The 15,901-nt window shown below is 50.6% G+C and overlaps 1 non-coding gene across 1 annotated transcript; it reads right to left on the minus strand.

The window, feature by feature from the left end:
• Positions 1–2,652: 2,652 nt before the first annotated feature.
• LOC123389554 lies at positions 2,653–2,756 on the minus strand. The gene has a single exon (XR_006604168.1). It is a non-coding gene; the product is annotated as a small nucleolar RNA U13 (small nucleolar RNA).
• Between the last annotated feature and the right edge of the window lie 13,145 nt (positions 2,757–15,901).

Consider the following 15,901-nt stretch of genomic DNA (forward strand, 5'->3'; position numbering starts at 1 on the left):
CGGGCTTCCTCAGAGTCTTTGAGGGGAGACCAGGCTGTGAGGCCAGTGAGGCAACCACACCCCACTCTGTCCCAGGACAGTGCTCACTCCACCCCACCCCAGCCTACATTGCCTTTTCTTTCCTCACTGGCAGAGGGGTCCTCGGAATCTGGACAAGGCCTTGGAAGCTGGAACAGCATGTGGGGCTGGAGGGGTGGAAATCTGGTTGGAAGACTGAGGGGTGGCAATGGGGTGAACCCCTTGAATACCCTCCCCATCTTCCCATCTCCAATCTTGACCTCCTCCTCCTCCCAGCCTGGCCATGAAACCGAGAGGGAGACCCCAGCTGCCTGCAGGGTCCCAGGAGGCCCAGGCAGGGCCAGCAGCCACCCTGTCAGGTACAGACTCAGAATCTTAGATTCCTAGCTCCTCAGAGACACAGAGGAAGCGTCTTGGCATGATCCGGTCCAAACGTCCTCATTGAACAAGTTGGGAAACAGAGGTCCATTAGAGGTTCTGGGAACACATCCCAGAGAAGCCTCAGAAGAGAGGGTCCTGGGACTGGGTCCTGGAAAGCGATTTGTTGGTGTGATGTGGGGAAAATGTCAGGGTTAGGGTGAATAAGATGGGAAAGGAGAAAGATATTCGATGGGGAGAGGGGCTGGGGGTGTCTGTCCAGAGTATCGGGCCTGCAGGAAAAGAAAACAAAGCATTGAGGATCTTGGAAGACAAGACCTCAGGTAACCCCAGTCAGCTCCCTAGGAATGTCGGCTGCTTAGCCGCACCTTTGACTCAGCGCCTTTGTTCCTCAGCTCAGATGACCTTGTGCAGGCCATCCCCGCTCTGGGCCTCAGTGTCCCCTTCTGTAAAAGGAGACTGGTACCCAGCCTTCTTAAAGGACCCCCCCCCATTTCCATGTTTTACATGATATCTTTGAGTGGCTTTTCTCCATCTAGCACTTCTCACTCTCCCTGTGAGTCAGTTTCTGCATCTGTAAAATGGGGATGAAAAATAATACTCACCTCCCACGCTTGTTGTGAGGATTAAATGGGTTAATACATATAAAGCATCTAGTGCCTAGCACACAAAAAACTCTTACTAAATGTTATTTATCATTGGGACTCCTGGGTGGCTCAGTCAGTTAAACATCTGCTTTCGGCTCAGGTCATGATGCCAGGGTCCTGGGATCCAGTCCCGAATCAGATTCCTTGCTCAGTGGGGAGTCTGCTTCTCCCTCTGCCTACCTCTCCCTCTCTCTCTGACAAATAAAAATAAAAATCTTTTAAAAAACTAAATAAATGTTTCTTATCATTATTATTATTAATAATTAGGAGAGCAATTGTCCTTGGCCCGTAGTGCATTTCTTTTTTAATGAAGACCTGGGGAGAGCACCTCCATGGGGCATTTTAAAGGCAACCTGGCTCCAGGGAGGCATGTGTCCTAATCCAGGTGCCACCCATGTCCAGGCTAGAGAGCCCACAGGTCAGTGAGAGCCAAGAGTGGAAGCCCATGGAACCTCATGTCAGGTGACGCAGGGTCTCTGGGTCTTGGGCCCCAGAGAGAGAGTCAGCACCCTCCTCCCCCAGCCCCACCCCCACCCTGGCTGGAGACACCCAGCTGTGAGGCCGACTGGAGATAGGGGAACACCGAGAGGCATCCCATGGAGGGCTTTCAAGAGTCTGCCCTGCTCAGGGTCAATATTTGTTCAGCTCTTGGCCTGGCGAGCTCCATCATTGCCTCTGGTCTCACATTCCAACCATCGCACCCCTATCTGAGGAACGCGCTCCCATTGACTTGGGGGACCACGCCCGACATCGGCAGTGGTCTGCCCTGGTCTGTCGCCGCTACCACCCCCATTCCCAGGCAGGTGCGTGGAGGATGCAAGCCAGGTGCTGGCGCTGGGCCATGCGCTGTCTGCTTCCACATCATGAAGTTCTGGCTTCCTTGCCAATTGCATCAGGGAGGGAGAGGGACAGGACCTTGCCTGCTTGCTGCTGAGATTCCTACTTAAATTAGATCATTACTTTGACAGACATTAACTAACCACTTACTGCGTTCCTGAGAAGATATCCCCTTCACCTTCAAAAGAAGAAAAGACTTCTTGTAGGCTCTTGAGAAGCTTGTAATCAAACAGATTCTTCTCGACCATCAGTAATGTTTAGGACCTCATTTCAAGGAAAAATATTCTCATGGGACCCCAGTATTAACTCAAATCAAGTTTGCTTAGATATATGCAGACATACAACTAGATATAAAATGCCTTACACTTTCAGCTTTTGCACAACTCAAAAGGAAAATCAATTTGCTGTTTAAGTACAAAGAAAACAGTACAAGCAATTGATTTCAAAGGGAGGACACATACACTTCAGTGCTGAAACCAAATCATCACTTGCAGTGTGAACAAACTAGGGACCTCCAGAATACAGGTTTTTGTTCCTTTGAAGGGGGACCTGAGAGAGGCTGGCAACTACTGGACCCAATACCTCATTTACATATTAAGCACCGCCTCTGCTCTTTCCTCATTGGCCAAGGACAATTGGTATTAATGAGGTCAGGGGAGGAGCAAGGAGGCTAGCTTGTAAGTGCAAAGGCCCTGAGGGATAAGAAGCAGGTCTGAGAACAGGATTATTCTTACATTCTTTGTTTTTTTCTTTTTTCTTTTTTTTTTTTCCACATCAGATGGGTAATGTGCCGAGGTCATAACAAGGTTTAAGGGAGGCACATGTCACACAGGAGCATGAACACCCAATCATCATGCTTATGAACTACAAAAGGATCTATTCTTATATTCTTATTCCAAGGTGGAGAGGTGGGTAGGGCAATTTCTTTCCAAGTCCTTTTCAAGTCCCTTCCAAGTCCCTTGAATTTTTGCCTTGCCTCTGTGAGGGAAGGCATGAATTTTAAAATTTCTATTCTTATTTTGTCCCCTTTCTCCAAAAAAGGTAGCATACTTTACACATGGTTCTGTATCTTACTTCTTCAGTTTACTCCATCTCAGAGGGCTCTTGATAGTGGTATGTAAAGAATGCCTTGAGCTTTTTTTTTTTTTTTTTTTTTACTACAGCTGCATAATATTCCATTGTATGGCTGATCTGTCATTTATTCAACCAGTCCTTTGTTGAGTTAGGTCATTTCCTTCTTTAGTTTTTACAAACAATGCTGCAGTGAATAATCTCGTACATGCGTCATTTCGCACGTACAAGGTATATCTGTAGCATCAATTCTCAGACCTGGAATTGTTGGTCAATGGTTATATGTGTTTGTAATCTTGATACATATTGCTTAATTGTTCTCTGCAGAGGTTGTAACAATTGAACTCCCACCAGCAATGGATGAGTGTGATTATTTCCCTACAGCCTGGCCAACAAAATGTGCTACCGGAAATTTTTTTTTTTTTGCCAATTTGATAGGTGAAAAATCGTATCTTACTATAGTTCTAACTTGGACATACTTTTATTCACAAGATGCACACCTGGGAGGTGAAGGATGCGGTGTTCTGTTAGGGAGTGAAGGATTTCCCAGAGCCAAGCTGTCAAGGCAGGGTGCAAGGACCTGACCCTATTTGCTTTAATCTGTGGACACCTGGCCCAGGGAGAGACTCTAACTGCAGCAGGACCCATCCAAGTCATCTCCGGATCTGAAGGCACCTGGAAAAGCCACACCAGCTTATCTTTGCCTATGGATGGTTTGGGTGGGGCCTTGGGGGTATCAGCTTAGAGCCTTCTCCCAGATCATGGCCAGGTTGCTGGGACCTCATATCAGTGAGGAAGTTGCCCTGAGGTTTAACCTCCTCCACCTGGGGCTCCTGGGTGGCTCAGTGGGTTAAGCCTCTGCCTTTGGCTCAGATCATGATCCCAGGGTCCTGGGATCGAGTCCTGCATCGGGCTCTCTGTTCAGCGGAGATCCTGCTTCCTCCTCTCTTTCTCTCTGCCTGCTTGTGATCTCTCTCTGTCAAATACATAAATAAAATCTTAAAAAAAAATCTATTTAACCTCCTCTACCAAAGACCATGCCATTTTTCTAGGTTGCTCCTCTGTGGTATAGGGGAACCATAGGACGAGAGGCTCTAGTGAATGACTAGATGCCAAGCCCCTATTGCTTGCTAGACTATATTGCTAGACTCACCATATTCGTGGTGTCCCTCAGGACCAGAGACCCTGTAGAAGGAGAAAACGAGGTTAACTTCATGATTTGTTCTATGTGAAACTACTCTTGCTCTAGGGGATCAGCACTCTTTCTGGAGATTCATTCATTCCTCAAGGAGGGGTCAGAGACCACTTCACCCGAAATATGTGGGCCTGACATGGCTGAGGCATGGGAGACTCAGAGAAGGGGTGCTGTAGGATCTTCTCCCCCTGGAACGTGCTTGAGTGTTCAGATGCTAGGCCTCTTTCCGTCTGAATGCCACAGTGTTTGCAACAGCACCTGGGCCCCGGCCTGGGACCCCGGAGCCGTTGAGTATGATCTGTGGGTCAGCACCCCAGACTCTCTGGACCGAAGAATCTTGGACACAAAGCAGCTCAGACTTAGAATATGAAACACCGGAACTGAAGTGACTCTGGCAGTACCCAGTCCCTTTATGGTACAGCTGGGGAAACTAAGTCACATGTAAGGTAAGGGACTCAGCCAAAGTCTTTCAACCAGCAGATGGAAGAGGCAGGCAGGGTGCAAGTATCTGGACCCCTAGTCCAGACCTCTCTAAGCTCAGCTCTAAGGGGTGGGGACTTTCTGACCGAGTGTAGGTGGCCAGGAATGGTGGATGCCACTGCTTGGATGGCTGCCAGCTAAGGCAGGACCCCCAGAAACTAGAGTGGATGAGGGCATTTACAGGGTCCACTGTCAGCATGCCCAGATTTGTTTCCCCCGCCTGCTTTTAATTGTACCTAATGATCCGCAGAGGAGCCTAGAGAATCCCTGGCTCCTTCCTTCAGCTCCCTTCTGCAGACATGGGGAGAGGGGCAGGTGGAGGCAGCCGCCTTCCCAGAAGTCAGCCTAATCCCTTTGCCTGTCTTGGGAAAGCTCTTAATGAGGATTGTTCCAAAGGGAGGGGGCAGGGAGGGGGCTTGCTTCTCTGCCAGCGCATGGAATTTCTGAGAAGCCCCTCCCCCAAGATGCCAAGCCCCAGGTTTAGCTGCCAAGGCTCTGAATTCAAGGAAAGAGGAAACTGTGAACGAGGCATGGAAAAGGGAAAAGCTCCTGTGCCAGGGATAAGATGTGTCATTTAGTGCTTCCTCATTGCCCTCTTGATTGGTTGCCTGATTGCCAGCCTCCTTGGCTCCTGTCCTTCCTTCTCCTGGGAATTCCATCTCCACTGCTGTCTGCCTGTTCCACCACCCCTACCCCACCCCCCTCCGGCCCCAGTGGCTCAGTTCCATCTACCTTCTCAGGAACTTTCTGCTACTGCTCCAGCCCAGTGAGCTTTCCGCTCTTTGAACCCTCCATGGCTGGGACGCAGAATTTGCTCAATAGACCTTCCTTGATTAGAATGTGTCAAGCGCCTAACTCTAGGTCCGTGTCTTGGGCTGGTTCCCCATCAAGATGAGGGATTGAGCACCAGTAGCTGATTTGGGAGGTGATCCCGTGAACTGGTGGTCAGGGAGTGAGGAAGTGAGGCAGGGAAAGGAGGCTTGGGCAGATGCCTGCTGTGGGCACCTGGGGCGGGGCCGCACTGGGGACCCCTTGGAGACTGGATAGAATAGTCACCTCCAAGTGACCACCCAAGGGGAAGTGAGCTCGGGTATCATCCCCCTCCATCCTGTGGTCGTTGGTTGAGAGATCCTGGGGTTTGGTGTCAAGTCCCTGGCCTTCCTGGGCTGCTTTACATGTGAAGCAGGAGGACTCAGAACATCAGAATGGGGGAGGGGCGTCTGGGTGGCTCAGTGGGCTAAAGCCTCTGCCTTCGGCTCAGGTCATGATCCTGGGGTCCTGGGATCGAGCCCTGCATTTGGCTCTTTGCTCAGCAGGGAGCCTGCTTCCTCCTCCCTGCCTCTCTGCCTACTTGTGGTCTCTGTCAAATAAATAAATAAAATCTTTAAAAACAAAACAAAACATCAGAATGGGGAGTACTGTGGGGATAGGAGCAGGTTTGTTTGTCTGTCTGTGTCTATGTGCGCTGGCTTCTGAGGAGACAAAGAAGAGCTGAGCCGCCCCTGCCCTGTAGGACTTCACAGTCTAGCGAGGGAACGGAGGGTTAAACACATCATTCCAGCACAGCCCGGGCAAATACCAGAATGGAGGTATCCATCCTGGGCCGTGGGAACATAGAGGTAGGACACTTGGCCAGCCCGAGACCTAGTGAAGACATCCCAGAGAAGAGAAGAGAGCAGAACTGGAGTTTGGAGGGATGACTCGCTTTCAGGGGCAGAGAGAGCGGCAGGGCAATGGTCCACACAGAGGGAAGAACACAGCACAGTCACGATGGGGGCTGGGGAGCACTCTGAGCCCATTGTCAGCTGACATCGCCAGTGCTGCCACCATCTCTCCCCCAGCATGAGGGTCAGCTCAAGTTCAAACCAATTTTGAGATAGCAACTAATCTTAACCTTAACCTGGAAAGACTGGCTGATGTTGAATTCGCAAACACAGAAACATTTGCTCATTTAAGGAGCTCAGTTAGCAATGTGTCACCCACACTCTTGAAGTACCTCAGTGGTCTTGAAACATGGCAAGGCTGGCCCATCAATGTTTGGGAAGGCACTGGAAGCTTCTATTTATTTTTTCTTTCACCCTTTAAAAATGTCTATTTGGGGCGTATTTTTCAATAATGTACATAATTATTAATATGGTAGTATATCTAAATTAAACAAATATGCATATGCTGGGGCACATATCACAGAATCACAGAATTTTTATTAATGGAAGCATATGATCAAAAGAATCAGGAGCCTATTGAAGTGGAGGATGGCTGGGGCCTGCTTGGGATGTGCCACAGGAAGTTTCTAAGAACCTGCTTTTCTGTATCCATCAGCAAGAGGTTTGGGCTGGGCTTCCCCAGTCCTTTGTCAATAACCCTGTGCCCATTGACCCATCAGGGACTTGCACCCTCTTTGGTAGCAGGAGCCTGTTTGGAGCTGTTTCCATGGTAACGAGGCTGAAACCACCATTTACTGTCTCTGTTCCTGGGTCCCCTTTCCTCAGGCCTGAGGTTCCCAGGTCCAGCGTAGGCCCCTGTGCCTCCTGCTTTCTGGCTGACTCACAGCCTCCTCAGCCCCACTCCAGCCCCTGCAACCCGTCCTGGCCTGGCCCCTTGGTCCCTGATTGATGGCTACAGTCACTAATTACCTTAGTCATCTTTCCATCCATGCTTGTTGAGCTAATGGGGAAGGCAAACAGAAATCTCAGCACATGTGGAAAATTCCTGCTGACATGGCTAGAGGCCATGCCCAGATTTGGGGGGATTAGACTTTCCCCTTTGAGGCTGCAGAGATGCATCCCCAATGCAGAGTGGTCTCCATGGTTTCATGAGGAGGTGGTAGGCTGGCAACTCTCCTGGTCAGCGCCCTGTTCCCCAGCTGGATGTTCATCTTATCAAACACGAAGCAAGGTTGGCTCCGTGTCGGGGGTTGGAGGGCAGGACTTGGGCCTGGGCTGTCTCCAGGTGGGACTCTCAGCTCTGGGCCCCCCAGGATGCCCAGCTGGCCCATTCGGCAGCGGCAGGGCAGCGGCATTGGGAGGGCGGGGCCTTGGCTGCAGGTCTCTCACACCTGAGGCCTGTTAATAATTACCCCTGGGGAGGGTAAGGCCCAGAAGACTTCGCTAATGAGTCTGCTAAGTGACAGCTGGACCCTGCGTCCTCACCTGCTCTGGAAAACAAGATCTGGCCAAGGAATTATTTAACCCTCTTTGGGCTGGCAGCTCCCTGAGGACAAGGACTGTATCTCTCCCTCAGATGGGGCACCCTGCGTCCTTGGAGACTTCTCCATTGTCAGTACCGGACTTCTGCTCCTGTTGTTGATGCCGGAATTTCAGGTCCCTCCTTGCCCATGGGAAGCTGCTCTGTCTAGTACTGGTTATAAGGAGAGTTGTTCAAGAGAATAGATGGTGGGTGTGTTCTAGATCTGCTCTGTTGGATACAGGAGCCACTAGCCACATGTGGCCACCGAGCCCTTCAACTGTGCCTCTGAATGAAAACCTAATTTTAATTCCTTTAAAAGTAACTGGCCACATGTGGCTAGTGGCTACCATACTTCCCAGTACAGGTCTGTGAAGTTTCCAGGGGGGACCTGAATGGGTGGCAAGCAAATTTGTGCCGCCCAACCCTCTGCCATGCTGTCAGTGAGCGAGAGCCCCTTTCATTGCCCTGGAAGGCCTGGAGGGGTCCAAGGTCATTTTCTTTGGAGGACACTCCAAGGAGCCTGGCGGGTTTCCTCTCCCACCCCCAAGCCCCCCAGACAGCTGAGGGGCCCAGAGGAGCAGGGAGCTGGCTAGAAAGCACCTGTTCTTAATGAGGGTCCCCAGGAGTCGGGCAGCCCTCCCTCCACAGGGCACGGGGCTGTCGCAGCCTGAATGAGGGAGATTTATGGAAAATCCCCTCACACAACAGGCGGATTTTCTAAGCCTCATTGGCTGCTCTGGTTTGAGCCTTCATTAAGGAGAACAGGGGACAATGGAAGAGGTGGGGGTGAGGCCCTGGGTGCATTCAGCTCTCCATCATTCGGCACTGGGAACTCCATCAACGCCTGCTCCCCCCCCTTCCTTGCTCGAAGAGAGGTCACACGCTCTCTCTTTTTAATAGTAATAATAAAAGGGCCACATCCAGCAAAGTCAGATTTGGCCTTCGAGGAACATCTTTCCTGCATTTTAAAGATTTCCAGAGGAGACAGCCTGTGGTTTCGCCCTATAGTTCCCTGAGCCTTGCACAGTCTGGAAGTGCCCTCCTACAGCTAACCTACTTGTGTCCTGCTTCAGGTTCGACTCAGGAGGACTGCTCTTCCCCTTTAAAGTTATGGCAACATTTCAAAGTGTCAAGGGCAAGTGTGCAATTTCCTGGCAAAAAATGGGAAAAAAATTGGAAGGAGGAGTCACTATCTACTGGAGCTGAGGGGCCCTGGAGATTTCTGGGGTACCCCGCTCCCCCCGCTGTACACTGAGAAAGGCCAATCTCCCCCACCAAATGTGTAGTGACAGAGTTTGAGCCAGAACATGTGCTCCAAGCTGGTGTCTGCCTACATATTGACTGCAGTCAATACCTGGGGATCTTTCCGGAGGAGAGAGCAATTCTTAAGCCAAAGGAATGAGTTTCTAATAGTGAAATATGAGGTCTTATTCCACAGATGCTTTTTTTTTTTTCTTGTCCTAATAGTGAAATATGAGGTCTTATTCCACAGATGCTTTTTTTTTTTTCTTGTCCTATTTATTATGTGTGATGGAGATCAGTGGAGGTGTCTTAGAGGAGGTAAGACTTAACATGAGCCTTTGGGGGTGGCCAGGTTGCCTGGAAGAAGAGAAGGGTGAGGTATTCCCAAGGGTAGAGGTAGCTGGGGCAAAGGCTCAGGAGAACCTCAGGCAGAGTCCTGGGAGGGATCCCTTCTCCTGTGTTGAGGACAGGAGAGTGAGTCTCACTCACTGAGCAGAAAATGGATGGGTACAGCCCGTTCCCTGAGATAGTGAGGCGTCCAGATCCCAGGGGGTGACTTGACTTGTGGGAGGAACTGGCTGGAGCAGGAGGTGTTTATGGTTCTCCCTCTCCTGGGGGCAGCCAGAGCCAGCCAAGTTTACAGTTGCTCCAAACTCTATAAACACACTTGGTGAGTGTGTGCATATATGAGTGCATGTGAAGGCAAGTGTCCCTGTTGCCATCTGAACTTCCCTTCCATGGCTGCATGGGCCCTGACCTCCTCACCTGGCGAAGAGGTTTCAGTGACATGCTGTTGGTTGTCTTGGGCCTGGTGACACTTACTGAGAGGGTCAGTAACCATGGACATCATGGGACCCTGCAGGCCTTGTAGATTTCCTGGGGAGGCGAGGGCTTGGGGGGATCCTGGAGAATGGATGTGGGGAGGCAGAAGGGCATTCCAGCCTGGGGACAGCAGGAGCAAGGGGGTATGTGAGTATGACAGTGTGTGTGTGGGTGTGTGTGTACACGTGAGTGCATGCATGTGTGTCTGATCAGACAATGGGGAGGTGTGAGACTTGGGTACACAAAGTTCAGAAGGTGGGAGGTGGGAGGATTGGCTGGAGGTTTTCTAGCTTTGGGGAACCTAATGGTTCAGAGAGTCATATTCCAGATCCTTTTAAGAACTCATGGCTACAAATATGCCTCCTGTCTTGTCCACGGGCCTCCATGTGTTGATTCTGTTCTTGTTAGTGATTATCATATGTCGAGCTAGTTCCCGCTGTTGTGACTGGCTTCCCCAGAGCACTGCACATTCTGAGCCATGCTCAATATGAGTGGGACAGTGGCCAGTGTTAGGACAGCCTGTGGTCTCAATAAGGGGTCAGTGGTGGTCAGGGTTAGGGGTCAAGCTGCGTCCAGGATGGAGTGAGCCTGGAGTGGTTGAGATAAAGGGTCACTGGTGGTTATGACTGGCTGTCACTCAGTGGCTGGGGTAAGGGGTCAGATGCTGACTGGGAACTGTTTTCTTTGTGTCAAGCTAACAGCTCTGGAGGAAGCTGAACTTGTCTCAGAGGCATTATCCTCAGAGACCAGCGCCTCTGTTTAGAGAACTCCAGAGGGGCCCAGAATGTGTTTGAGAACTCTAAAGATGGCTTTTAGGCCTAGTTCTGCTAACTTAGGAGCTGAGGCCCCGGGCAAGTCACCTCACTTCTCTGTGCTTCGGTCCTTCCTCTGGAGGAAAATACCACCATCCACCGGCCTAAAGGGTGAGGTCTTCATGACTGAGCACCCTCTTATAAAATATAAGCCCAGTCATCGCTAATTGTGCCACAGCCCACACTCCTCATCCCCACAGACACATGGATAAATCCGCAGCGGTCAGGCGGTTGGCAATACTCCCCAAACTTGGCCTCTCAGTGGATCCTCTTAGACATCTTCAAAATCATTCCAATGGTGGCTCTCACTCCAGCTCCCCCGTATTTTGAATTCACTGGTGTGGGGGCAACCTGGGCATTGGGAGTTTTAAAAGCTCCCTGAGTGATTCTAATGTGCAACCAAGTTTGGAAACCACTGGGTAGAAGCCCGTGCTAATTAATGAGCTTAAGGCAATGTGTCCTGAAGCAGCCACCTGAGCTGTGGGTAAAAGCCACCAGCTGGACCCCGGCCCCAGCCTGGTGGGGGTCTCACTGAGGGAGGCGAAGTGAGAGCATCAAGACTCCAGGAAAGAGCTTTCTCTCCTAACCTTCTCCACATCTCTGTTTCTCCATCTGTGAAATGGAGTTAAAAGGATATTAACCTTATGATCGTTGTTGGGGGCCTGCTGTGGAATAAAATGCATTGTAATTGTTACGGTGGGCACCAGTCAACCAAGAGGCATCAGCTGAATATTGGGGATACAGGTGGGAAAAAGCAGGGCCCCTCAAACCTCCCTTCAGAGTTCTCCTCATCAGAAATTTGTGACTAGTATATTGACAGTCGGAAGCCATGGAGATGGACTACACAGCCCTGGTGAATCCAGAATCTCTTGGCCCTGAGTAGGATCTCTGGGAGTATATATCTCCTCTTTCAGGTGTTGTCCCCCTAAATATACTCACAGTAGTTTGACCCTGTGTTTTATTTTTGGTTTCGGGACATATCGTCCCCATAATAACCTTTAGGGTGGGTGGTTGGTGAGGAGACGGGGCTCTGCCCCTTCTGGCTCTCTGCAGAGGTGGGGTGGGATGTTATGGAGCTCCGGAAAGCCTCAGCTCAGGCTTGGAGGCTACTCCTGGCCAGGTTTCCAGCATCTGGGGCCTCAGGAGAAAGTGGAGTTTTCTCCTGTGGCCTGTGTGCCTTTAAGACCCAAGACCCGATGGGGGCACCTGACTAGGGAAAATTCCAACCAGTGGGTTCCTTTGAAATGGAAGTGACACCTAGTGGTTTGAAAAAGAACTGCCAAGCTGGCCCCCCAGGCCCAGGCTGGCCCTTGGGGTTCCTTTGCTGGCCTCCAGGCCCCTCTCCTCGAGGGCTGCACCCTGCTGAAGGGGTTTATGGCCCCAACAACGGGCCTCTCAATGGTGAGATGGCTCTCCTGGCTCGACACCAGGCTGGAACCCCTACCCAGGCCCAGGTACATATACTCAGGCTCAGGGCAGCCAGGAGGGGCCCAGGAAGGGTGTCCCTTTCTCAGTGTGTCAGGGTTACATTGTGGAGTCCCAGGTGAACCAGATTCCTTGGACCTCCTGTCCCTTGATTCTGAGGAGCCCTGTGCTGGGTCTGGCCCCGCACAAGTCCCGTGTAGCCCGTAGTGCTGAATCATTGGAAACCTGTGGCCAGGCCGCTGTTATGCAACGGCCCCACCACTAGCCCGCTGCTGTAGGCTACAGGCCTTGCAGGAAGGCAAAAGGCCTCAGGGGGTGCTTGCACCCAGACTGGGAAGTGTGTGAAATAGGGGCCTGCACACAGCCTTGGCTTTGGAACCAAAAGAGATGGACAGAGGAGGGGGAGAGTGCCCAATCTATGGCTCTCCAAGGTCTCTGATTTGAAGAACCCTATTCTGAGGGGAGACACAGCCCTGCCTCAGGGAGCCCCAGTATGAGGGGGGAGACACAGTCTTGCCCTCAGGAGGCCCCAGTCTGAGGGGAGACACAGCCCTGCCCTCAGGGAGCCCCAGTCTGAGTGGGGAGACACAGCCCTGCCCTCAGGGAACCCCAGTCTGAGGGGGACACACAGCCCTGGCCTCAAGAATCTCAGTCTGAGTGGAAGATACAGACATGCCCTCAGGGAGCCCCAGTCTGAACTGGAGACACAGCTGTGGCTTCACAAAAATCCCAGGTGAGGGTGAGGGCAGGAAAGAATGACGCACACAAGAAACAGGCTGATGACCCTTGAAAAGCTCTGGAAAAATCAGGGCAGATGATTATAGGGTAGCAGAGCCCCAGTGACTGGGCTGGGAAGGAGGCAAGTGACAGGCTCCTGGATTAAGTAGCAAGTGCTCAGGGGAGGCAAGGCCTTTAAAGGTGGCAGAAAATTCACCTCTGCCCTCCCTGTCTTGAGACTTGGGTTTTTCCCCTGGTATCTGGCTCACAGGGTGAGGGACTTCAGTCCATCTCAGGCACTGAACTCAGTGGCACCAGGGCCTGAGCAGATGATAAAAGGGACTAAGGTAGGATTGGGAGGGCTCGCTGGCATAGCCCGGACACCTGGCATACCTTCATTTCGTCCCCACTTGCTGTGGTCCTGCCCTGTCCCTGCGCTGTCCTGCCCAATGCCTGGAACAAGGCACAGCAGCCTCTGGCCTCAGCTCTGAACTTCTGGAAGCCTCCTTATGCCCCTTCTCTACAAGCCTAGGCTCAGGCACATTCTTCTGGGTGAAGAAGCATCTGTTCCAGAGGTTGAGTGTTTCAAGGTTGACTTTCTGAAAAAGCTGTGCAGTTGGCTTCCTTCTGAGAGACTGAACATCTAACATCATATACTCTCTAGAATTTCTGAAGTAGAAAATGCTTGTTTACTTGGTCCTATTAGTTTTTATTTCCAAGAGATACTATATGGACACAGTAAAACAGAAAATTCAAGTACAGTAACAATTGGCGAATCTAGATGAAGGGTATAGTTAGCTCTTTGCAATTTTTCTATAAATTTGAGATCACCTCAAAATAAAATAAAAGATTAAAAATACATTCAAAACAGAAATGTAAGTTTTTCTTCCACTTTTCTTCCAGCCACTACTTAGTTTCCTTTCTCGGAGGCCCCCAACTTACCAGCTTTCTGTACCTCTTTGTAAAGGTAGTCCACAATATATTTATAAACTTTTTTTCCTCCCTTATAAATGGCGATGTTCCCCCACACTGCTCTGCGTTTTGGCTCTTTCACTTCATCTATCTGGAAACCACGTGATGTGAGCACACATAGAGCTGTCTTGTCTTTTCTTTATGGCTCCAGGGGATTCGTTGAACTGGTGATTCAAATTTTCACTGGGAAGATACTTTATCACGAAGAGGGAAAAGAGCATAAACTCTGGAGTTTAGATCCCTGCTTGGCTACAAAAACTCATTTAGTGTTGAAACCTGTGAGTTTGTCTCTTAGGGACTCAGTTTCCTCATCTGGGGACTGGGGTTAATAACGGCGTCTACCTCAGAGCGCTCTGCGCAGATTCCATGAGAGAACGCTCTCGAAGGGCAGAGGTTGCTGCCTGGCTCCGAGTAAACGCTGGCTGGGCTGCCGCGCCCACTCTGAGATAGTGTTGCCAGACCCCCTAGAGAGAAAGCGGGGCTGTTTCCGGGCCTTTATTATTCTAAACAATGCCACCCACGAATATCCTGGTCCACACCTCACTTGGTACTTTTGGGAACGTCTCTGTAGGGAAGGTGCCAGGGACTGGAGTCGCTGGGGCGGAGGCCACGTGCATTTTTAATTTGGAAAGACACCGCCAGGTTGTCTGCTCCCCTACCCCACCCCCAGCTGGAGGGAGTCCTCACCTAGAGACTGGAGCCTCTTATCCATGAAATGCCTTGTCGACACAAGTGTGTTTCACTTGAACACAGACCTTCCCAAATTTACTGGGGGCACGGAGGCCCTGCTGTAGAGCTCCTTGGGGGGAATCACCCAAGTCTATGAGGGTATTTGTTGGGTGAAGTCAAGCCCGTTGGACGATTCTAGGCAGGCTAGAATGGTCTACAGCTTGCAAAATGTAAAGCCAGCTCTGCCAAGACCCATGCACTCACTCTATGCATTTTTATTAAACATATGGCACTCACCACCAGTCTGCGATTTTTGGTGGCTGGTTTTTCCACGCCTGTTAGCACAGCACAACTATTGGTTAAATCGGATAATACTCTAGATTGTGCTTATTGTCACCAATTTGTGTGTGAGCCAGGGACCCGCAATTTCTCATTACATTGTTAACATTTTATCACACATATGAAGGCATACAGACAATGCCAGTATGCAATTCACTGTCATTGAGGGGAGGCCTGATTCTTCTACCTGGAGTTAGACTTCCTGCTGTGGCTCACCAGATCAACCAACCTCTCTCCCTTCTCTTCGTGGAAAATTGGAGCCCATTATAAAAAAAGAAAAAAGAAAAAAGCAGACCCTGCTTTGAGAAACCTGTCATCTGAACATGGAAACCTCGCCAACACGAAATGTATCTGAAGGGTGAGTATTCCTTTACAAAAGAGTTTCTACTGAGTTAATTTTAGTAGATTTTTATCGAAGCCCTTTTAGGGGATTAATACAGCTGGGGGATTGTTTGAGGATGGCGGCCTAGGGCAGGAGAGCAGACCCGCTGTAGCTCTTACTGAATCGAAACGTTCTCACCCACAGCCTCTGTGTGCCCAGATCTCGCACAGGCCCAGGCTGGAGTGCTCCTTTATGATTCACCCTGATTGAGGCTGGTGTGCCAAACTTTCTAGGACTTTTGTGGGCTCCCCGGCCTAGTCAGGCATCAAAGCCTCTGACGCCTCTTTCCCCTCCGATGACCTTGCAGATCTGATAAATGCCAAGGACTTTGCCTGCCCTAGATCTGGTGTGGAGTCCATCCCAGGCTGCTCAGAGTGGTGGAAACAAATTGGCTGCCTCTCCAGAAGCCCCTGGGGGATCAGGTTTAAGGTGGGAGTGCCCTTGAATGAAGGTCGAATAGTTTTCTTTTTTTTCTGATTGTTTAATTAACTTTATCTAATTACAACACACATGTGGAAAGGTGCACAAATTCTGAATACGCAGCTGGATGGTTTTGTAACATGGATCTCATGTGTTGTTCTACATGCAATTAATCATCCAGATCAAGAAAGAGAGCCCTGCCAGCTCCCGGTAAGTCTTGCTCAATGGCCCTCCCCAGTTGTCACCCCCTGCCCAAGGCAGGGACTCTTCTGTCTTCGAGCCCTGACAG

The sequence above is a fragment of the Mustela putorius genome, unplaced genomic scaffold (assembly GCF_011764305.1).
Source record: "Mustela putorius furo isolate JIRA1106 unplaced genomic scaffold, ASM1176430v1.1 tig00003983_pilon_pilon_pilon, whole genome shotgun sequence".
Taxonomy (NCBI): domain Eukaryota; kingdom Metazoa; phylum Chordata; class Mammalia; order Carnivora; family Mustelidae; genus Mustela; species Mustela putorius.